Source organism: Vespa mandarinia, chromosome 2 (assembly GCF_050613455.1).
Source record: "Vespa mandarinia isolate Hongniang chromosome 2, ASM5061345v1, whole genome shotgun sequence".
In the NCBI taxonomy this organism is placed as follows: domain Eukaryota; kingdom Metazoa; phylum Arthropoda; class Insecta; order Hymenoptera; family Vespidae; genus Vespa; species Vespa mandarinia.
In genome coordinates, this window is record NC_140811.1 from 14,861,931 (window position 1) to 14,886,280 (window position 24,350).

At 36.7% G+C, this 24,350-nt stretch overlaps 2 protein-coding genes across 17 annotated transcripts in view; one reads left to right on the top strand and one right to left on the bottom strand.

Annotated features, from left to right (window-relative positions):
• hiw (MYC binding protein highwire) overlaps positions 1-24,350 on the bottom strand; it is a 173,024-nt gene that overhangs the window by 99,097 nt on the left and 49,577 nt on the right. The window lies entirely within an intron of this gene.
• Positions 1-24,350, top strand: part of LOC118440527 (uncharacterized) — a 77,518-nt gene that overhangs the window by 15,479 nt on the left and 37,689 nt on the right. For 3 of the 7 annotated variants that reach the window (XM_035863700.2, XM_085654880.1, XM_085654876.1), the window contains exon 2: positions 4,550-4,720. The exons of 2 other annotated variants lie outside the window; for them this stretch is intronic. The gene's annotated coding sequence lies outside the window, so the exon portion shown is untranslated. Of the gene's footprint in view, positions 1-3,946; positions 4,138-4,221; positions 4,337-4,549; positions 4,721-24,350 lie in introns of those variants that run through there. 2 more of the 7 variants (XM_085654877.1, XM_085654879.1) reach the window with 2 other exon arrangements.

A 24,350-nucleotide genomic window follows, 5' to 3' on the forward strand; every position in this document is an offset into this window, starting at 1 on the left:
TATATTCATATATATGTATTCTAGCTATTTTCATCTCTTTTCTCTCGTACCATGTTAAATCGATACTAATAAAGACTACGTTAAGTACGTAATTTTAATCTGACTATCAAGAATGACAGAAGCGAAGCGTAGTAAGTGAACGTTTCTATGTAAAATGAGAAAGAGAAAGAGAAATAGAGACACACACAGAGAGAGAGAGAGAGAGAGAGAGAGAGAGAGAATAAGAGAAGAGAAGAGAAGTTTCCAACTTTCCGTCTCGAAACGAGTTATATATATATATATCTATCTATATCGTGGAAAATCGTCTAGAGAACTACATACGAAAACAGAAGATCTGTAGGTTTGAAGTTGGGAATTCTACGAGAGGACATCATCCGCGTGACGTGCTTACAGAGAAAGAGAGAGAGAGAAAGAGAGAGAGAGAGAGAGAGAAAGAGAGAGAGAGAGAGAGAGAGAGAGAGAGAGAGAGAGAGAGGCAAACGTGTATCGCGTCTTGTTCGAAGATTCGATTCGAAAGTAGTTTAACCGTAATGCGAAATCGTGTAGTAGGAAGCTTTCTAAGTAGATGCAAAACGTGTACCTAGATGATGTTAATCCTCACGATAGATATCGATCTTAACTCGGTTTTAAGAAGCTCTTCGATCGTAATAGGATTAAGGGGTAAACTTTCGAACGAAACGGCGAAGAAAAGGAATTGGACATTTTGAGGTCAAGAAGTACTCCTTTGAATAGCCCAGAGATAAGTGATGGTAGTAAGATAGATCGAAAGGTATCGAGGTCAAACCGATTTGATCATAGATCGAAAGCATCGGACAAGACTCGAAGCTTGAATCTCGAGGAAAAGGAAGGATAATATCGAAGGTGACGAGAACCATACTACAAAAGGGGATGTAGGAGGGAAAAGTGAGAGGAAGGGAGGATTTTAAGAGAGGAGGGAGTTTAAGTCTCGTAGCTACGGTTGACAACTCGATGCATCCCTTCCATATCGGATTTCTCCGATATGGACGAACTAGAGAAAAGAGAACGAGTGGGGAGTCTTATCGAGTTTCTTTCTATGCGAGAAAGCAACGATAGCAGATCGTAGGACGGAACTTGGCTTTTGAAATTCCACTGTCGGAAAAGATTTTACGGTACATCCCGGTGAAACGAACGGAAACAAGGGATTTTCTTCGATGGCTCGAAAAGTCCGAATCGTTCGCAATCGCTCGACTGAAAGATTCTATTCCGATTTTCCTATCGAGATAAGTTTTCGTTAGAATAATAACACCTGTACCAGGAGAAAGGGATAATATGAAATTTTTTTAAGCTGAAAATATTCCCTCTGGATCGCCATTGAAAATAATCGATGAAAAAAGTTCGATAATGCGAATGATACATTTTAATCATTTATCCCTGACAAATTTTGAATTAACTACAGTTACGATGTACGATCATAAAAGCGATATAATATTGAAAGGTGAATAGAAATTTTCTGAAATGACACTTTATAGACATATTGACGGAGGAATAAATTCGAAATCTATGGAAACACTTGGAGAAATTTTTTCGAAAGATCAAATTCCGGAGGTAGGTACGGCTCGGGTGATTCAAGGAATCACTTACACTTACGTTATCCATCGAAAGCTATGCGAGATTTACTCGGACGAATGCACAGCAAGACGGATCTCGGAGGGACTATAAAATTGCAGCAGTAAAAGGTGGAGCGTCGGTTGGGTGGGGGGTGGGGATGAGGGCGGTGACGCTACTGAAAAAGAAAAGAAGAAAGAAAGGATGGAAGAAAGGAAAGGGAAAAAAGGCCAAAAGAAAGTACAAAAGTACCACGAAAAAACTATCGAGTGCTTTCTCGCTTTCTTCTATCGGGCAAATTGTATCGGTGTCAGACGTGCCGAGTTTCTCTTTCTCTCTCTCTCTCTCTGTTTTTTCCCCTGCCCTTTTCATTTCGGAATCGTCCTGGATTCTTCGGACCTGACGGAAATTACATTCTCGATCAGAACGTGGAAACGCCAAGGAAGCGAGAAAAAAGGCGCGCGGATCCGCGCGTTCAACTTTTCAGAATGAAATTCTTCAAGAAATCGTCTAAGGATGGCTTTGGTGTTCGTATCAGCATCCAAGCGATTAAAGAGTTCTTCTTGACCTCGAAAAAAGAAATCGATTCGATCAGCCTTAGAGGTCGCATTGATTTTAACGATTCTAGGTCATGTAGATATTTTTCGATTGACTTTTTCTTCGAACTTTCGAATAAGAGGATGGTCCTTTGGTATAGTCGAAAAGACGTTGCTTTTATGATTATATTTATCATGCTTTCGAGCAAAAGAAAAGAAAAAGAGGATGAAAAAGAAAGAAAAAAAGAAAGAAAAAAGCAAAGAAGAAGAAAGAAAAGAAAAATCTCAAGCAAAGATGAACATTTTCACTGAGTAGTATCACCTCCGGTGCATCTTATTTTAAATATCGCGATGCGATGGAGCGAATGCTCAGGAAAAAGAGAGAGAGAAAGAGAGAGAGAGAGAGAGAGAGAGAGAAAAAAAAAGACGGATATTAAAAAGTATGGCTGGAGAAAGGAAAAGGAAAAATATTCCATTCGGTGGCACATCCAGGATGGTCCGTTGAAATTGCATCGAGGAACTTTCGAGGGAAGAAATTTCACTAACTCTCGACACTTCTCCTGGTTGCCGAGACTAGCTAGCAAACGTTAGATGATATCTTATACTATTGTTCGCTCCAACTTCTTCCCGGACTATGGAAAATTTGACATTGTCCACGCGAAATGTTAACTTTTAGATGTTAAGTCTGACATAAAGGCATCATAACTGAAAGAGCAACGTAAACCTTTTACCTTTTTCATACGTCATCGTGATCTTGGAAGGGACTCGATTTAAAATGTGATGATAACTTGAACGAATAAAAACGATGAAATTGTATATATTTCGTCGAACGTATTCGGATGTAAACTTTGAATGTTTGCACGTTCTCTATCCTTCGATATTGCCTACTTTCCTCTCTCGTATTCGACTCTACGATCTTGATGGTCGAACGTGTTACGTACGCAAACTTGCAACGAATACCTACCTATCTATCCACCTACCTACCTACCTACCTACCTACCTATCTATCTACGCATTCGCGAAAAGACGATACATGATCATTGCTTTGAATTTTTTCAGCTTCGACGAATTTTCAACATAGGCGAGTACACATAGAGGGCAAATAAAAATACGAAACTAGGTATCCGTACGGGATTCTTGTCAAAGATACCGAGGAACTGGAGTGAAATAATGCAAGAGGGAGAAAAATATCCAAACCTCATGCCATACCTCGTCCTTCCTCTCTACCTCCTCAACAAATATAACTCAAGTACCGTTCTTTAAATTTTCTAGGACTCATCCTTTCTCTTTCATCTATTTTCTCTGTTTTATGATTTTCCCTTTATCGTACGTTTCATGGGACACCACATTTTACGTATATACATACGATAATAACGAGAAGGAATATAATATATGGATATAAAAATTTCATTATTCATCGATTCATTCTCGTTCGTATCATAGATAGATTTTATCGAAGAACTGAAGGAATCTAAAATATCTATTCTTTAATGAGCAAATGTACAAACGTTGAAACGAAAGGATTTGTATGTCGATAGAATCGTAAGATCGATAGCTTGGTCAACGTGATTTTCTGACCGACAAAGTAGAGTAAATTAGAATTTCGCAAAGCCATTAACAGGAACAAACATTCTCGCATCTTCGTGTACCTCGTCTTATCTGTATCTGCTTGCAAATATTTTATCTCTAAATCTAACTCTAACTCTAACTCTAATTCTCTCTCTCTCTCTCTTTCTCTCTCTCTCTTTCTCTCTCTCTCTCTCTCTCTCTCTTTCTTTCTTTTAGAATTTGTTGATTCTGTTATTATCTTGACGAACGCGATATCAGGACAAAGGTCGAGTCAAATAAAAAAAAAAAAAAAAGAAATCAATTCGGGCGAGCAACGAGCATCGAGCATAAGTCGTTAGAAAAATCTATTTGATGTCGAGGAATAAAAAAATTGGACCAATTATGATGGCGCAAGCAAGACAATCATACCTACGTCCCTAACGAACCGCGAATCATCGTTGGTTTTTGCACAAAGCGCATTATAAACGTACGTATAACCGAGCTTAGAACGTACGTTCAAAGAGAACGACATGCAAAAAGCAAAAGCGTCGGAGTACTTATGCGAACATATTTAATGGCGGTAGACTTCAAACGTATGAAAGTCGTGGAACGACTCAACGCGAATTCTTATGTTTCGTCGTTATAGGCGCGTATTCTAAACGATTGCTGATAGCAATGAAAAAAAGGTAGCAGTAAAAAAATTTATCCTTTTTATATTTTAATTGAACTTTAATATCTAACGTCTCGTTTTATTTCTCATTATATTTCTTATTTTATATATATATATATATATATATATATATATATATATATATACATAGATATTTTTCTTTTTTTCCATCGCGAATAATAATTCAGTTTTAATGCCAAACGCACGCGATCGTATCTCTTCGTTGCAGGAGTGAGCTCATCTCGTCGCAAAGGATGGAAGGAATAATTCAATCTTTCCGAAGCAGAACGAGCGAAAGTTTCGAAAAGCGCATTCTTCGTGATTTTCGCGGCTGGCTATTGGTGGGGCCGACAACGACGAAGAGGACGAATAGTTGGATGAGAAAGAGCGAATATACCAGGTCGGTCTCTCCTCTTACTCCTCCTTCTATATCATAGCAATTTTACGCTCGAACAAACGCGCCGTTTTGAAGCTCACCGAACTCGCTCAAGAACTTGAAATGATTTGTACGTTGAGTTTGACCTCCTACTTCAATACGAAGATAGGATTGGATCTTCTTAATTTAAACTCTGCTTGCCCGCGAGCAAAGAGGACCGAAGTATAGACTTTCTCGCGAAACTATGATTCTCCGATCTTGTCTTTATTATCTCCGTTACGCTTAACTTAACGAGTCACCGTATTAATCCGATCATAAACTAAGATCGTAAAAATCGTTTGATCGGATAATAGGATGGTATCAATGATTAATTACCGCAATGTAAATTACGTCTCGATCAAAGTTACCTTTGTATTCTTCAAAAATAAAATATTATCCGATAGTTAGTTCCAAAGGAAGGTAATATATATTTACATTTACAAACTCTTTCGTGATCATTTGATCGATAAAGATAATCCGAGAAGATGCAAATCAGTCCTTAATGGGGTTAGCTTACGAAACACGAAGAAGACCTCGTAGATTTTGTAAGACCGTAACAAAGAGGAATAAGTAAACGTCCTGAAGTGAGATCGATAGAAACTGCCTGGCCGAAGAAAAGGTGCCAACACTTCTTTACTTTGAAAGACCGATTTTATCGAGAGAAAATTCTAATATCTATGCTTTTAGGTCGTATTGTCAATAACTCGAATTATATCCAATAAAAATCTATGTTCTATAGTATACATATATATATATATATATATGATATTCGCTTGCTGTATTTTTTATTTCCATATTATATACGTAGATAAAACGAAAATGTCTCTTAAGAGCTTAAAAGAATAAAAAGAAAAAAAAAAGCAAGAGAGCTTTTCATATGAATGCGAGATGAAACTCCTTTGCGAGAAAGAGAGAAAAAAAAAGGAGACAAAGAGAGATAGAAAGAAAAAGAGAAAGAGAGATAGAGAGATAGAGAAAGAGAGAGAAAGAGAGCAATAGATTTGTTAGTTTCTTTATTGAGATGGTTCAATGGGAATCTCGATCTACGTGTACGCTTAGAAAACGTTTCTCGAAGAAGTTCGTGAGAGAAAGAAAAGAAAAAAAGAAAAAAAAAAAAAAAAAGAAAAAGAAAAAAGATAAAAAAAAAGAAAGAAAAAAAAAAGAAAAGAAAAGAAACGACATAGAGCGTTTAATGCACCGTTAAGGAATGCACAGTAAATATTAAAGCGCGCGATATTATGGTGCAAGCATTTGGATCGCAAAAGAAACGTAGGTAATCGAAGAGGAGAGTAGGCGATGCGGAAACGAGGAATACGAGCGAAATGCTTTCTTCTCGAAGAAAGACTAAAACGTGGACGCTCGAGATAAATTCTGTCGAGCGAAAAACGAGTCGGAAACTAGGAAGGAAGCAATGCTTCTAACGAAGGCTTTTCGAGTTAAGGCGATTGTTCTACGTGTTATTACTCGGGACACCCGAGGAAAGACGAGAAGAGACAAGAGAGAGAGAGAGAGAGAGAGAGAGAGAGAGAGTGAGAGAGAGAGAGAAAAAGAGAAAGGGAGAGAGATAGAGAGAGATAAAGAGAGAGAGAGAGAGAGAGAGAGAGAGAAAGAGATAACTTCTGTTTTTGCAAAATTCAATTTCAGAAGGAATAATCTCGAGATTAACGATGCTTTTGTTTTCTAATCCTTCTCAAAGGCGATCACGAGTAACCACGCAGTTATCTTCGTTCGTTATCCCTTCCGTTTTCAACACGACAGATTTATTTTAGTTTAACATTGACAATACGATTTCGTAAATGACAGGCACTTAAAATTTTTCCAATGTTTATATCCTAAGTAGTTGTTTTAGTACGATATTGTAATAATCGAAGTTGTACTAATGAAATTTTGAACTTTGTCAAATGTTGTTCGAACTATATACATTCTAACGAGGCTATAATCACGTATTAATCATAGTTTCATCGACGAGCAATATTTTAATTACAAGGCTCTATCCTACGGCCATTGCCGATGCCAATCGTAATTACAGTTTTGAACAAATACTATTCTTTGTTAAGCGACCACGTTAATTACAACGCAATTTCGATATATGTGGATCATGTCAATTTGTCGACGACGTAAAATCAAAAGTATGCATGTACATACGTATCTATATACAAATGCGTATTCCATTTCGAGAAAGTTAAATAAAAGCTTTGCCAAATAATACTACGGTTTGAAAATTGACAATTTTATTTCTTTCTCGTAATTCTACTTACTTATATATATATATATATATATATATATATATATATATATATATATATACCAATTGAGCGTCAATGTTTTATGTCGAGATGACACAAAAAAAAAAAAAAAACAGAAAAAAAGCAAAAAGGAAGAAAAAGAAAAAAAAGGACAACGAACAAAATTCGTTTCTAGTTAACAACGAGGAATAACGCGATGTCAACTTTTTATGATTCCCGTCGAAAATCCTTTTTCCAACGTCTGGTTTTTTCTTTTTTATTTTCGTATTTTTTTTTATTATTATTATTATTATTTCTTCTTTTTCTTTTTTCTCTTTTTTTATTAACAAAAGAGTGTTACGGATATTACACGCAACCAGCCAGAGAGTTTCCACGATTTCAACGATGGCGGACGAATACGCTCTTCAGGATTAAAACGAGTATAAGTGCAATACAGGATTCCCATGCACACACTTGCATATATCTACACTTCTATCTACTGGTAGAAAAAGCAGCAGCAATAGCAGCAACAGCAGCAGCAGCAGCAACAGCAGCAGCAACAGCAGCAGCAGCAACAGCAACAGCAGCAGTAGCAGGAGCGGCAGCTCGTGTCTTCACAGTCTGTGCAATACACGTCGATGCTCTCGCGTTCATGCATACGTGTACCCATCCTCCAAATAAACTGAGCCGCGAGTTGCGAACATTGGACCAACGATTTTCCAGAAAACTTTTCGACCGGCTGTATCATGCAATTAACCGTGCAAGAACGATCTGTGAATTCTGAGCCATTCAAAATAAACGCCAAGGATTTCACGTGATTTCTCTATCGTTTCTCTCGTATTTTATTTAATAACATCATATGTCAACAATTTCTTTTTAAATCGTCTTCATAAAAATACTTTAGGATCGATTATAAAGAAAATATTAAAAAAGAAAAAAAAAAAATTAATCGATCGTGGTACCTTGCGAGATAAAGTACGTTGCATTTTAATAACCATAACAGGACGTGTACGCGAGATTGAAATAATCATTCTAACACGACGGGTAAAATCGTTCTCGTTCCGAGCAAGACTGTAACGCGCCGAATCACATTATTTTTCAACTTTTACAATTAACCCGGTACGAGTCATTAAAACTTCCGTGCCTTGAATGGCACGAAATTGAATGGCATGCTCTCAGCGTTTACGCGCACCATGTAAAATTGCAGTAATATTATACGGATATTAAGTTTACTGGAAAAAGTGTCTAGACACAAGTACCTTCATATCTATGTATACATACAGGATACCTGTATACATTTTATAACGGCGATTATTTCATAGAAAATTTTTTGAATAAATTATGAAAGTATAAGTACATATTCTTATCTGCCTTACGTCAATTCAATTCAATTTGCTTAAACCGTGAATTCTATCAGCGGTGTTCCTGTTTCTCACAAAATTAAGCTTCTCTTTGACCTAACATCCGAGGACAGCAGCAAGGTTTGTGACTCTAATGAAGTGCCAAACAAGTTTCCAGGACAGTCGCGAGAAACTACTGAACCAAGAAGTACTTACAAGCTAGGAAGTTCCGCTCTGTAGTAATGTCTATTCGAGTAACCCCAATGCGGGTGGTTTCGAAATTAGTAGAGCTATGTTACCGCACGGCAACGTTGTGCAACTTTTAGTAATGTATTCGGTATATTCAATCTGTCAGTCTCCAGTTGTTCTAGAAAACAGCCTATAAACAAAGTTTCCTCGATCGATCTGTCAAATCGTATCGGGATCTAAATCATTGATTGTTATTAAGGATCGAATGAATTGCTAAAAGCAGTAAAACTAGATGTAGTTAAAATCAAGACAATGTTCGATTCATGAAACATTCAGAATGTTATTATTTTTTAATAAATAAAAAGAAAGAGAGAAAAGAAACGATGTCCTTATGATAGTAAGGTAACAGTATTGAAGATAAAAAAATAACTGTAATCGATAATCCTCGAAAATAATTTATTGATCTACCGAATATCATTGAATGTTAATAAAGATATCAATTTTCCAAAAACATTGAAATTATTAATACGCTATTAAAGGAACTATAATCCGTTATATCGACACGTTATATTGAACACTCTCAACTCGATTGAACTAACTTTTCTTTTGGCTGGTATCAAAGTTCGACTAACAAGTTTTTAACAATACCTATCTCAAAATGAATTCAAAAATTAAAGAAAATCTGTCGAGTAATTAAACTTCGACCATTGAGGTGGGCAACTTTAATACCAAACTTTCATACTTGTAAACTTTTCTAAGAGATTGTATTGTTCGAGAAGAATCTTGTCATTGACGTATACAAGAAAGTATGACAAGGATTATTCAATTAATGACTTCATCGATAAAATGAACAAGGAAAGGAAAAACTATCGATGAAAATATGAAGAATACGCTTGTTTATTTTTTTAATGAGATAAAAATAAAAAAAAAGAAAAATATTAACGAGGACGACGTCGTAATCGAATTCGTTGTTAATAAACTTTGAATTTTTTTTACAAGAACAAAGAACGCATTTTTAGAGAATTCCAATATATATATATATATATATATATATATATATATATATATATATATATTTGATCATAAGGAAAGGCAAGGATTGTCAGCTATGCATGTATGTATATATGTACGTAGAACTAGCAAAGTAAGAAAGGATGTGCAGAATAGCATTGGTAGCAGGTGCATAGAAATAGGGACTTCTACAATCAATTCTAACGTTCAAGTTTCTATATTTACGAGCCGAAGACCGGAGACCGCAAATGCGATGTTAGCTATACGATCGTTTAAAAAAAAAGCCGATGGTGGTTTACCGAGGAGCAAACGTGCCAGAAACAAACGATCGAGACAGTAATGAAAACTGTCAATATGTAATTTAAAAAAGTGCTACATTTTCAAACGATTTCCAATTAGAAACAAAAAAAAATGGAAAGAGAAATTAAAAAAGAAGTGAAAAAGAAAGGAAAAGAAGAAAAAGAAGAAAAAATGGGAAAAAAAAATATCCATACGCACTGAGTTTTTGCCATCTCAATGACGTTTGTAAGTATCACCTGCTTTTCTAGAAAAGTATGACAATATTTACATAATTATAATGAAGGATCGACAGATAATTATCATAAGACTTGGCCGAACGTACAGATGAAATTATATGTAAAGTGCTTGCTTATTAGTTCAACGAAACAAATATAAAAATGGTCAGCATGCACTTTAATATACGTTACAAATCTTACGATCTTTATTTCATCTTTTTTTTTCCCCCTTTCATTTTTATTTTTTTCTTTTTCTTCTTTTTTCTTCTTCTTTTTTTTTTTTCTTCTATTTTTTTTCTTTTTTTTCTTCTTAACGTACTTCGTGTAACACGCCAATATCTTCATATCATCTGATTTAATAACATTCGAACAAAAGGAAATCTCAAGAAAATCAGAATCGTTTAAAGTGGCAAGAATCAAAATGACGAAACTATGGTACGCATATTTTTCAAACGACCTATCAATTCTCGATCTCCGGTTGGATATATCTCCTAGTAAGAAAATTCTAGGTAGACGAACGATCCAAGAAATCTGAAAGGCCAAGGTAAGGATGGCTGACGGAGAAAGAAGGGTCGGAGGGGGAGGAGTGGGAGGGAGGGGAGGGAGGGGGGAGGGAGGGGGGAGTAGGGGGAGAAACCTCATTCAGGCACGGATTTGTAAGATCGTGAATTATGGCCGTAAGAAGGAGTTACATCGATCGACGAAAGAAAAAGCAAAGGTTACTACTAAGGTAATGTACGAGTAATGGTAATCGAACGGAAGGATCTTTCGAACGAGAGGACGAGAATAAATTGAGAAAAGTAAAGCAGTAGAAGTTGCGGAAACAGAAAAAAAGAAAAAAAGAAAAAAAGAAAGAAAAAGAAAAGGAGAAAAAAAAGTAATAACGATGGACGAAGGACACAAAGAAAAAACTTGGAATAACATGGGTGGTATTCTTGTAAATCGGCAAAAACGTCGATTGAGCATAGAAAATGGTATAGTTCAAAAGTGGTATGACAGAGAGAGAGAGAGAGAGAGAGAGAGAGAGGAGGAGGAAAGAGAAAAGGAGTGGGAGAGAGGATAGAGCATAGCGCAAAAGTAAAACACGGAATATTAATTGACGAATTTAATCTAATTATCGTAGTAACCTGATCCAATTAACGAGGCTGCGCCAAAGCCGATGGCTCAGAGAAAGAAGAAAAAAAAGAGGGGAAGAGAGAGAGAAAGAGAGAGAGAATCGACCAAAGTTAATCCGAATAAAAATTCTTTGCACCTCGTGGAACATTCGGATTTTCTCTTTTTATATCGATGATTCACAGTACGGAAAGCGGTCGGATAACGAGATAATCCATTCGAAAAATCCTTCGACGGTGTATACACAGGAGCATACTAGGTAGAAGTTACGAAATGTTTCGTCTGGCATTGCGTTTGTGTTGCTCTTCGCTACGGATTTAATTCACATTATTTACGTTCTCTCTTTTTCTTTGGGAGGAAGGGGAAAAAAAAGAAAGAAAGAAATAAAAAGAAAAAAAAAAAAAAAAAAAAAAGAAAAATAGAAAAAGAAAAAACGAAACTACGAGAGTATAGTCGATAGTTCATAAAGCGTTTCGTTGCAAAAGCCAAAATAAACTTGTTGAAGATTTTTGAAGGGGCCTTCCTCTCCTCCTCGACTATATCTTCCCTCTATCCATATAAATCATTTCTATCCTTCACCGCCCTTCTCTTTCCTTTTTGGCCTAATCCAGACTGTCAACTTCAAACGTACAAGTCTCATAAGCACGACGTACGATTCTTGATATACGCAAACGTGGATCGGATGCCGAGTTCTCAAACCGTTCTAATTACTCGAGGCTGCCTAGTCATTAGTATGAATAAGTAAACGTCTCCCGTACCGCCGCGAGGAATTAAAGTCTTTTAATTAAAAGGTCTTTTTACGGTGAATTTAAATTGCCTGATTTTCTAGAGTTACCTCTTCGCAGTTTCCCCTCTATCTATCTCTCTCTCTCTCTCTCTCACTCTCACTCTCTCTCATGCTCTCTCTCTCTCTCTCTCTTTTTCCTCTCTCTGTCTTCCCTAAACAGATACAACTTACTTCTGTTACCGCCCATTGGTTTGTGCTCTTGCCCCCGGTCCCAAAGTTCGTTCGATTCTCCGTGTATATCTACAATGAACATTTCTTTTTTCCTTTTTCCTCTTTTCTCCTTCGGATGCTCCATTGTAAAACAGAACGGAACGAAGGAGAAAAAAGATATTACGAAATAAGGAAGAATAAGATTACGATAAATTTACACGGTAACGTAATCTAAGCAGTTACTTTGTTTCAGATCGTTTCTCCTTTCTTTCGTTCCTTATAACCCGAATCCCTTCCTAAAGACGATTAAAATGTTTAGATTGTAAGTGGGATTTCCCCTTTGAAGTTAATGATCTTATTTGCCGAAGGGAAGTTCCTTTAAAAAGGACACACCGAGAACTTTCTTCCTTCCGTTTTGTAAGAAACTTTTGATAAAGGTTTAAACATCCGGGTTGACCTTATTTAAAGAGACGGCTTGGTACCTTAACGTCAAGGACGTTAGAGAGATCCTTAATTTGTCGAAACGTCTTCGTATGTAATTAACATCCTTGGAAATCGTAGATAAGGGCGGGAGACAGGAGAGTCAAAGAGAAAGAGAAAGAGAGAGAGAGAGAGAGAGAGAGAGAGAGAGAAATATCGAAGGGAATGTACAGATCGCATTATTGATCTATATATTCACTGTTTAAGTATGCAACATTCCGCGTATATCGTAAATTTTGCGAGGATCGAGAGAAGAGTAGCAAGAAGCCGCTCGGATGTTGCACCGGTAGTGCATCTCGCGTCAAGAGGGAATACCATAGACTTCGACAGACTTCGGATATATACCTTAATATTACATAGCCAGGTTTCACTGTGGCGAACACCGAACGACCAACCCATAAGCAAGCACCTAAAACCCCTGTAAATGCGAACACCATGAGATGCCGTGGCCCCTTTCGATAATCCCCTAGAGAATCTCTTGAGATTCGCTTTTCTATATACAAAGGGAAAACTCTTGTTTACCTATTTCCATATATATGTACATATGTATGTATGTATATATGTATATATGCGTATATCTATATATTAGACTCGAGGATATCATTGTTGGAAATGTTTGAGAAAAACAGACGAAACGTGAGAATCGATGAGATATTCGATATATATTATCGACTCTCGATATTGTATACTGCTAAAAATATATTTTCATTATTCACTTCGTCGAACTCGATAGAATATTCTCTTACAATTAGAGAATTCCATTCGTTCGATATCTATCCAATGTTCCAGAAACGTGGAATCGTGTCTGACGATAAACGCGTTGATCCTTGAAAGCATATAGCCAGTGACTTCGTCGAAAATTTAGATCGAGTTACGATGGCAGAGAGAAAGATAGATAGATAGATAGGTAGGTAGATAGATGAAAAGAGAGAGAGAGAGAGAGAGAGAGAAAGAGAGAGAGAGAGAGCGCGAGAAATAGAAAAGGAGAGAAGGAGAAAGATAAAGAGAATGAGACGAAGGGAAATTCTAGTATTTCTCTGTCAGACAGGCCGTTGAATTTCCTTACAATGAGATTAAATTCAACTTGAAGACGAACAAGAGAGGCTGCAGCCAAGGAATCGTGGTTCTGGTTATCCAATCGTTATCACTGTAATTAATGCCGCTCGGTGGTCGTGCCAAAGCTATCCAAGGTGCACTCTCGATCGGTTGAACGGAAGGCCGATGAAATATCTTGTAATTTGAAAGAACTTCTTAACCTCACGTAGCAAAGTGCAAAGAAGACTACGAAGAAAAGGAAGAAGAAAGAAACGAGAGAATGATTTATAGAGAAAAAGAGGAGAGAGAGAGAGAAAGAAAAAAAGAGAGAGAAAAAGAGAGAGAGAGAGAGAGAGAGAGAGAGAGAGAGAGAGAGAGAGAGAGAGAGAGAGAGAAAGAAAGAAAGATGAAGATAAGGAGAGAAAGAAAAAAAAAAAGGAAAGAAGGAAAAGAGAAATCGAGAAAACTGAAGGAGAATATGAGACTGGCAAAGACGAATCGCGAATGAAAAAAAAAAAAAAGAAAAAAGAAAAAAAAAAGAAAAAAAAAGGACAAGCTATGTCTGAAGTCTCATTAATTACCGCCAACCATTTTCTTCATAATGAAAAATGACCGTGAAAATAGAACAAGCCGTGCGTAACGTTTGCTTATCGATTTAAAACTTTATTCTCTTTTCCCCTCTTTTTTCCTTTCTTGTGTCTTTCCTTCTTTCTTTCTTTTTCTCTCTTTTTTTTGTTCTTTTTCTTTTCTTTTCTTTTCTTTTATTCCTCTTTTTCTTGTTATTTTTTTTATTTATTTATTTACTTTTTGCTTTCTTTTTCTTTATTTTTTTTTTTTTTTTTTCTTTTTTTTGTTTTTTTTTCCTTTTAATTTTATCACGACAAGGGAAGTAACAGCAAAGATAAATTTTATAGCTCGGTAATAACACATGGTTTTAACCGAAGCACCACAGCGAGACGTGCGGGTTTGGATTTCATATGCGCACGAGAACGTAGCAGCGATGAACAATAGGGAAAGGAGAGAGAGAGAGAGAGAGAGAGAGAGAGAGAGAAAGAGTGATACGCGGGAGAAGAGGGAAGAGGGAAGGGGAGAAGAGAATAATTAAGGGGTCGTAAATATATCACGAAGGCACGACAGATTTTGCTAACAAGCTAATAAAAAGAAAGTACGCGGGCGTTCATTATTCTCCGAGTGAAACGTAGCTAAAAAATTATGCGAAGTAAGAACTCAATATCGTTTTCCATTAATCACGAGAGGCTCTTTCATCTTTCCTATACGTACGGTACCTACTACTTTTCATCGTCGAAAAGCTTTGTCTAGATTAAACAATATCGAACGATACGATACGAAGCGTACGTGATCTATACTATTTTCTTTTTTCTTTTCTTCGTTTTAAAAATAAAAAAAGAGAGAGAGAGAGAGAGTTTACTCTTTCTCTCTCTCTTTCTTTCACATACACATAAAAGAAAATATCGTTATATAAAATGAAACACACACACAATACACACATACGAGACAAATGCACATATATGGATTGCGAAACGAACGCGTGAAGAAGAATCGTATTGTTCTATCGATGTTATATCATGCTCTTCGAAATATCGAGCGCACGTGCAGCAAGGAGTTCGGATTTACGAGGAGCCAACAATCATGACTCGTCATGACGGTGGCCGTAAACCGAGCATGAATATCGTCCGTCGAAGCTAGCCATTTACGCACCAGCAGACAGTTGTATCGTCGTATCGGGATAACCGCGAGGACACGTCGTTAACACCACCTATGGTTAAATAACGTTGACGGTACACGATACACAGGGTTCTGCTTCCGTTCTGTCGATCGCAAATAATCACTATTTACGCGTCCCTAAATATCGCCATCGGGGAATGCCTTTTGAAATGTAAATGAAATATAGTATACTCATATATATATATACACCTATAAAGAGATCGAAGTACTCTACTAATTACACGTATCCTGTCTATTAAACATATTTTGATAGTCCTTTTAATATCGTAACTTTAGGTTTCTATCTTTCGCACTATTAAATTATTCCAATATATTAAATACTTACATAATACGTAAATAAGTAATTTTTCATTCAACTTCTAATTCGATTAACTTCTTTATAATATATTATTTTCGATTTACTTAAATATATAGAAAAGTATAATGACGATTTCTACGATGAAGAAAATTTTCGACGTGAGACAGCTTCGAAATCTCGTTAGAGAATGAACAAAGTTAAGGCTTGTTTGTATCGTGTGACCTTCGTAGCGGTCGGATCAAGATGTGTTTTCGAACATTATCTCTCTCTCTCTCTCTCTCTCTCTCTCTCTCTCTCTCTCTCTCTCTTTCTCTCTTTCTCATTCTCTCCATCTATCTATCTGTCTTTCTTACGCGCTAGTAACGCATAAACGTAAGCCTGGGTATAACCAGTGGCGTTCGAAGGGAAAAACAGAAAAATAGGATAGAAAAGAGAAAGAAGAAAGAAAAAGAAAAGAAAAACCTGCCTGTAAGGATTACTTACGCCAACGCGAAGATACCGGGAGACAAGTTAACACTACCCGCACGACGATGGGAAACACCCTCCTCACTCGAAGAATTTTTCTACCACGAGGTACCGTCACCAATACCAACGAGCCATGACACTTAACTCGTTATTCCACGAAATTACAAAGATAGCCCCTCCGCCATCTCAACGTCGTCGAAAGAACAAAACGACTTCCTTCATTCGATACGTATCTCCCATGACCCTGCTTCACCGAAATTATTAAATCCCAAAGGACCTTCTTGCTCGAAAAAAAAAAAAAAGAAATAAGAAAAAAAGAAAAGGAAGAAGAAGAAGAAGAAATGATGCTTAGATCCTTGTGAAATAAAAAGAGAAAAAATAACTGAACGTTCTCATGAAATTTAAGGAATACTCGAAAGGACTCGTCATCGTCGTCCTGTTTGTCTTCATCTTCGTTTTCGTCGTCATCGTCATCGTCGTCGTTATCTTGCATCAAAAAATTTTCTTAAATTTTTAAGAACATCGATGGTACGAGCTTGATTACAATTTGATGAATACCGTTCGTCGACCTTATTTCACGTCCCTTCCGCTTGTATACCGTTTACGACATTCGATGGTACTTATCTCTTTTTCTCTTTTTTTCTCCCTGTATCAAGATCACGAATATTTTATGCCGGCACGAGGAAGGAATATCAATTCGTTATTCCTTCGTCTCCGCGTAACATTTAATAGTCTCGTAAGAGAACTTTGGTCACTGTCGCATGGTAAAAAGGACGCAAGATGAATTATGAATTTTTATTAGAAGAAACTATGAGAGATTTATAACCGGTTCGATAATCAAACGAAATACGATATTGAGTTAACGCAAAATAATTAGACGAGACTGAATGTTTATTTACGTGGCATTCACTGCCGTCAATGGAATATCGATCACGTTTTTGCTATATGATCCCCTTCTGTTGATGAGGAATAAGAAAATAATTATACGTACGCCAGATGTTACTAATTATCGATGATCTCATAGAAAACCATTGATCTTTCCATCAAGCTAATTATTCTCTCGATGTTAATGGGAAAAGGGAAGGAAAGGGAAGAGGGGAGGGGGAAAGAGCAAACATTCTCGATTTTATTTTCTTTCTTTTTCCTCTTCTAGTTGCGATAAGAAATAACGAGTACATTTTCTTTCTGCTATTTATTCATAGATACACTAAAATCCAAAGTCTAACGAAAGTGTGATGTTAAATGAAGATTGCTGTCCTTCGAGGAAGATATTTTGCTGTTCTTTTTTCTTTTTTTTTTTTTTTCTTTTTTCATAATAATTAACGAATATAAATAATCGTTCGATAAGGCTAACCGGTCAACCGTAATCGTACATGTTCTCGAAGAAAAGAATAAAGTGGAAATAAAGTGGAATGGAAGAGTATATACGGTAAATAATACGGGTAACAGGTAGCAAACGATAAAGGGAGGAAAGGAAAAGAGGGTGAAGCAAGGGCTGAGCACAGGGCCATATTATATATCATGCGGTAATGGTCCCATTGCGGAACGAGTAGTACAGGGCGACAGCAGTGCTTTAAAATATCCTAGGAGGGCCCCATTGCCCCTTGCTCACCGCGGCCTGACGTGAAAATAATAGCCTTTCTGAATTAGACTACCGAGTGAGAGAGGGTGGACTTCCAACAACGACTTTGTAATCTCGCTTACGTTCCTTTCAACGTGCCGTTCTACTATGCAACATTTTGCTTTTGGGCCATTGATACACTTTCCTAAGATTTCAGAGGATTTTACATGAAATATCTAAGGTCTCTGTAATTTGAGTATCAAATGGAGTTCCATCCAGAAATTATTTAATACTCGTGTCCCTTTGGAAATATTTAATCTAACCTGGTATCCCATTGGCTCACGGTTTCGGTTTAAACTCTTAGCTCGTTTTCAACAGATAGTAGACAATCACTCGGATCGATACTTACTTCTTAACGAGATGAGAATGGAAGGTTCACTAACGTAAAGGCCTCTCCCTCGTGGGCTTTGAGTCACAAAAATGAATTGGCGAGAGAAAGATATTTTCGAGTCTGATGAGTTTCCCGTTGGAAAAAGAGGAAAGAGATAGACGCAATAAATAAATCACTCTATCTCACGAAGCAGAAAGAGGGAGTGAGAGAGAGAGAGAGAGAGAGAAAGAGAGAGAGAGAGAGGAAAAAGAGCGGAATAACGCGTGGCTTTACTGAAAAAAAAAAAAAAAAAAAAAAAAAAAAGGAAGACAGGCGTTTCTCGTAAAATAAAATTAATCGTGAAAGGTATCACCTCTCTCTTTTTTCTCTCTTGCTATGTATATATATATAGGTATAAATATATATATATATATATATATATATATATATATATATATAGGTATAAGTATTTCTCCATTGTATTTTATTTCTTTTTTCCTTTTTATATAAAATATTTAACAACGAGAATTTGAAAGATTTTTCAATAAAAACAGCGATGAAAATACAAGAGACAAGGAATTCTTTATTTTTAGAAACTGCGATCTCGAAGAATCCGACACGGATTGCAAACCTTTATTTAAGGACCACCATTTCCACGACAGCATCCATGCCAGCCTCCGAGCGATAAGTGTAAAATCATGGACCGATGGTTGTGAGAGTTCAGAAGCCGATTTTCTGGCTTAAGGTTCGACCCGTCTTGCGGTGTGGAAACGCGTTACATGAAACTGCCAAGCGGGAGTAAGTTTCATAAACCATGTCTATACGAATACATACAATATGTATACGCGAAGAAAATGATAGAGAAAAAGAGAAATACGTGCGCACGTATATAAATATGTGTATTAAAGTTTTAAGTTCTCTTATTTTATTTTCTTTCTTTCTTTTTTTTTTTTTCTTTAGACAACTTATATAAAAAAAAATAAAAAAATAAAAAACTGTTTGAAACTATTGTCACTTTTCAACGTAATTAATCCTTTTGCCATGTAAACATTTTTCATAATCGTTGACGCATGCAATCATTGAATGACCATTGTGAACGATTCTTCTTTAGGAATTTTGTTTTGCCCACTGAAAAATCACTGATGCAAGAACATGGCCAGTCTTCAGAGGTTTCTTCACGACAATAACTTTAAAGGGATTTCTCATGGTCCCTATTCACCTGACCTTGCACCTAACGATATTCTTTCTTTTTCCTTTTCTTTTTTCAAAACTCTCCGTGGTTCTCTCATTTTTCAATCGTGCCGATCTTGCATCAGCGATTTTCCAGAGGACAAAACAGACCTTTAAAGAATCGTTCAGAGCGGTCATGCATTCGTGACGACGACGTTGTGAAAAATGTTTACGTGTGTACAAGGTTACTATGTTTAAGAAGTGACAATAGTTTTAGCTATATCTATAAATATAGAGATAAGTAAGTTTTTCAGAAAAAAAAAAGAAAAGAAAAAATTAGGAAACCTTAGACCATATATATATATATATATATATATATATACTTGTATGCACCACGTTGCTTACTTTATCGACTATTCGAGGTAACGATTCTCTATGGCTGGTTATGCTCGTAGCGAGGAAAACGTGCGAGAAACAACGGCTGGGCTGTCGCTAAAAGTTATGTCAGCGAACGGAGTTTCTACCTACGTGGTGTTTACGTTTAGAGCCACCTGTGAGAGAAGTCGCGAAAAGAAAGCAGAGAACTTTTAAGAAGTTACAACGCTGTCTTGGTGATCTTTGCCGCTTACTAAACTACTTTCTAAACTTCAAAATTTCTCCGAAAAGAGAATCCACGACGTTTACGGGGACGTTTACAAATTTAAATGTGTAATCCGATCGACGTACTATAAGACAAAGTAAACATCTTGTCGGAATTAACAATGAACATGAAAATAATGGAGAGCTGGTTTTTCATAATTCAATGACATATAACGTCGTTAAATATCAAATTTTTAATAAAATAAATCTTTCATAGTTCGAACAATAATTTTACAATATATTATGTCAATGACGACAAATATAATCCTTTTTCATTGTATTCGAAAAAAAAAAATATTTGAACCTTGAATGAAATATTTGTTATCTCATTTAAATATTTAAAATAATACGTGTAATAATAATCATAATGATTATTCAGATTACTTTGATTGATTTACAGTTATCATCTAGTTTTATCTCTTTCATTCGCTTACAGTTGCAGTTAATATCGACGAGAGTATAATAGAGAATATATTCCAAACAAAGTCGTGATACATACGACGTACAATTTCGTATGCGAATACAGGGATACAGAATCGACTCTTTCTCTATACAATGGCTCATGTCATATTCCTTTTCCATCCTTTTGCCTTCTTTCTTATCTCATTCTTTCACAGTTTTTTTTTTATCTGGCAATCATATTCCGACTATATTTTCCATTCTGTCATTCTTTATCTCCCATTCTTTCTTATCCTCCTTTTTATTCTTTTCCTTCATCGTTCTCTTTTCTATTAAGTCCTATCTCAAGTTAATTCTATTCTATATAAACTTACCTATCTTCACGTTAAATTATAATTACGAAAATACGAACTCTCGGAACATTAAGCGACAAGGTTAAAGCTTTAAATAAAATTCCAAGTGATGGAAAGTGCGAACGAGAGAGAGAGAGAGGGAGAGAGAGGGGGGGGAGGGGAAGGGGGAGTGAAAAAGGGAGAATAAATGAATGTAAGAGGGTTTGATTAATGCACTAGGACGGGGGATGTGCAAGTCAACGTGACCACGGACTTAACCTATAATTTCTGATCAGCATAAATCTATCCTTTACGTCGACCCTCCTCTTAAAGGACCTCCTTTGAGTATATATGTAAGATGTATGCATGTGTGTGTATATATATATATATATGTGTGTGTATGTGTGTGTGTACGCGTGCATAGGGATGCGAGAGAAAGAGAAAGAGAACGAAAACGCACGTAGGCTCACTTCCACACAGAGCAGAGGGTCAAAGTATACTCCCCTAATACACGTTACTACGAAACGTCCCTTGAGTAACGTTCTCCCTTGTCTGAAATGCGTGAGAGGGCTAGAGTCGGACAACTTTGAGCTGGTTATCGAGCCAATGAGAGAAGCGACAAGATCAAAAGTACCAGCTAGATAGTACGAATTGCAAATTAGCCGAGCGATATTCAGAAGGGTAGTGAGTCGCGAATGTGGTTACGTAATACGTGTTATCAACGTGCTCCTTTCTATTATCGAGCTAACGTCATTGCCAGCTCGAAAAATTGATGTATGAAACAGGACGAGACGGGAAAGGACGGGACCGGAGTGCACTATCAAACATTCTATAAGGTCACACAGATGTGCGAATAAATTTGTAACTCTAATGATATAGAATTCTGAATTCGTTATCGTTTAAACGAAAAATCATGGAGGTCATGGAAGTGAGTAGGAACGAACGAAGCGCATACGGATGTGGGTGCCATTATTTAGTCCATGGTGGTCACCATCCCTGTTGGTTAAAGTCCCAGCGAAACAGACCGTGTAGTATCCGTGGTTCCGTGGTTCTGTGATTCCATCGAACCATGGACAGTATCAAACGTAACTACATCCCTTTAACCTTCCAATCAAGAAAATCATACATAGATAATATATGTATGATCGTTATCGCACCTACGATAACCGACTAACAATGTTATTTGATAATATCATTAAAACGAGGAAAAATATTTTCTTCTTGTAATTAAATCATCGTTCTACGAAAGCTGACGCTAGTTGGCACTAATACTGAACTCTAGAAGAGAGTATGTTTGTCCGTCGCAAGGCGGACGGATCGTTCGTTTGCGTCGTACAAACAGATGCTGGAGTTACCTGCAGTCTCGTGAGCACGAAACAAGCATTGGAAGCTAAATTCGTATGCACATATAGGGAAGGAATGGTGTACTTTACCTTGCAGTTGTGATTCAGTTGCAAAAGCAAAGAAAGAGGAAAAGGGAGAATGAGAGAAAGAAAAAAAGAAAGGGGAAAAGAGAAAAAAAGAGAAAAAGAGAAAAAGAGAAAAAGAAATATCTACAGATCTCTGTCAGTTCGAACGAACAAGTTCGCCTTTGTTGTTTGTTCTTTCGATCGGTCGGAGGTCGGCTTAAGTGCAGGATCTGATTTCTCTTGACGTTTAAGAGCGAACGCTAATTATTCGACGAATTACACCATTACCGAAGTTTCGCCACCCGCAGCACGAGGATCGAGTACCAAGCGAAACGTTCTCGGATAGTTCGTAGACTCGTTACGTACATTTCACGTTGAGTATCAAATCGAATTTCTGCGGTCGTGCACAAATTCAAATTACTTTCGCGAACTTCTTGCGAGCGATCACTAAATCGACAGATAACGACGACGACGGCCTCCCATTTTTCTTTCCATTTCTTTTAACTTTCTTCTTTCTTATGTTATATATATATATATATATATATATATATATATATATATATATATATATCGGATCAGCGATAATAGGAAAGAGAAAAGGAGAGTAGAAAGAGAGATTAGACGGCCGAGCGAGTTAATGAAATCGGACGAAACTGGATCCGAGATTAACGAGCATGAATATCTCGAGTAAGCGCATTAATATGCGTTTTCCCGTAGTTTCCCAAGAGTTAGGTTTAATCCGGGCAATTATGTAAGAAATATGTGAACGGTAGATGTTACGAGTAGATAGAGATCGGTCATTAAATTTTCCCAAGATGGCGAGTAAGTATGTAAGTCGCAAGCGATTTTCTTCTGCTTACCCTTCGGAAAAGACCGAGGAAAAGTGAGAAAGGTTGAATGAGAGGAAGAGAAAGGGTGTAACGGGGAAAATTCCGTGCCATTAAGCAAACGCGGGACAACGAGATGTAGTTTTAAAGAGTAAAAGAGACAGAGACAGAGAGAGAGAGAGAAAGAGAAAGAGAGTGCTACATAAACTGCATTCACGGCCATTGCTCGCGAAAGAAACGACGACGCACATTCAGGATAATAACGTTTGCTCATGGTCGCGTTGGATAATGCGCTTTTTGCATGATACTAAGCGTTCTTAATCGTCCCGAGATAAACGAGGCCACGTTAATACACGTATATCTTTGCATACTAAATGCCGAAAGAGGATTTATGAAAAGATCGGAGAGAACGATATTAAAAGTACGAAAGGACTCTCTCGTATTTTTGCATTTTCGTAAGAAAGAAAAAGGAGAAAAAAAAAAGAACGAAAAAAAGAAGAAAAACGTTCAAACGAATTGATTGAATTTCGTTTGAAAATTTCTTAAAGAAGTCGAAGATGTAACCTTAACGACGATGACGAAAACGTGTCTACTACTTTTCTATCCAACTACTTTTATCCAATAGGGCTAACATAAACTTAAGAGATTTAATCGTGTAAGTCAAACATATCGAGCACATCGGTACTCGAATTCGCATCGGTAAACTATTAGGCAAACATCCTAAACGAATCGTCAAGTTCGTATCAACGTACACATACGTATCAAAACTTTTAGACGAGACCGTTAGGAATTTCGTTTGTACGATGGTCGCTTTCCGTTTTCTCACGAACGCGATTCGAGAAGATTGTAATTAACGTTCCTGGGACCTAGAACACTTTGCAAAGTCGTCGACTAAACAAATTACTTTGAAAAATAACCAGTCTAAGTCTTGAAAAAAAAAGGGACGTTAAAAATAATCGATAATTCAAATTAGAAATGATGGATTAAAATATAAATATGTTCGTGGACGGACAAACGTACGGTCTGTAAGTTACGTCGAATAAAATATGGAAATATCGATTGAATAATTAAAAGGAGAAAAAAAAAAGAAAAAAAAAAAAAAAAAAAAAAGAAAAAAAGAAAGAAAAAAAAAAAAGAAAAAAAAATAAAAAAGAGGAAGAGTAAAAAAAACCCCCGGGAAAATGTAACAAACGTTCGTCCGTTATTCGATACTAAATAACGATACAAAATACGTACATGTCCCCAAGGTATAAAAAGTTTCCACGTGATTTCTCTAATCTCATACACATGTAACCGAAGTAAGGGAAACAATTCATATTACCAAAGTCGACACAATTAAATGCAATTCAATAATCAACCGTTCTGATTTCGCAAAGCATTTCCATGAATGCGTATGCTTTAGAAAGCAAGCGGAATATGTTCGTTAATAGCAGAAAAGGACGAAAGAGAACTTCACAAGGAATATGAGAGAATGAGTACGATAGATGGAGGAAGTGAGTTGCATGTACAGCATCTTCCAGACGTGCCAACCGTAATTGCGAGCGGTGATGTCGT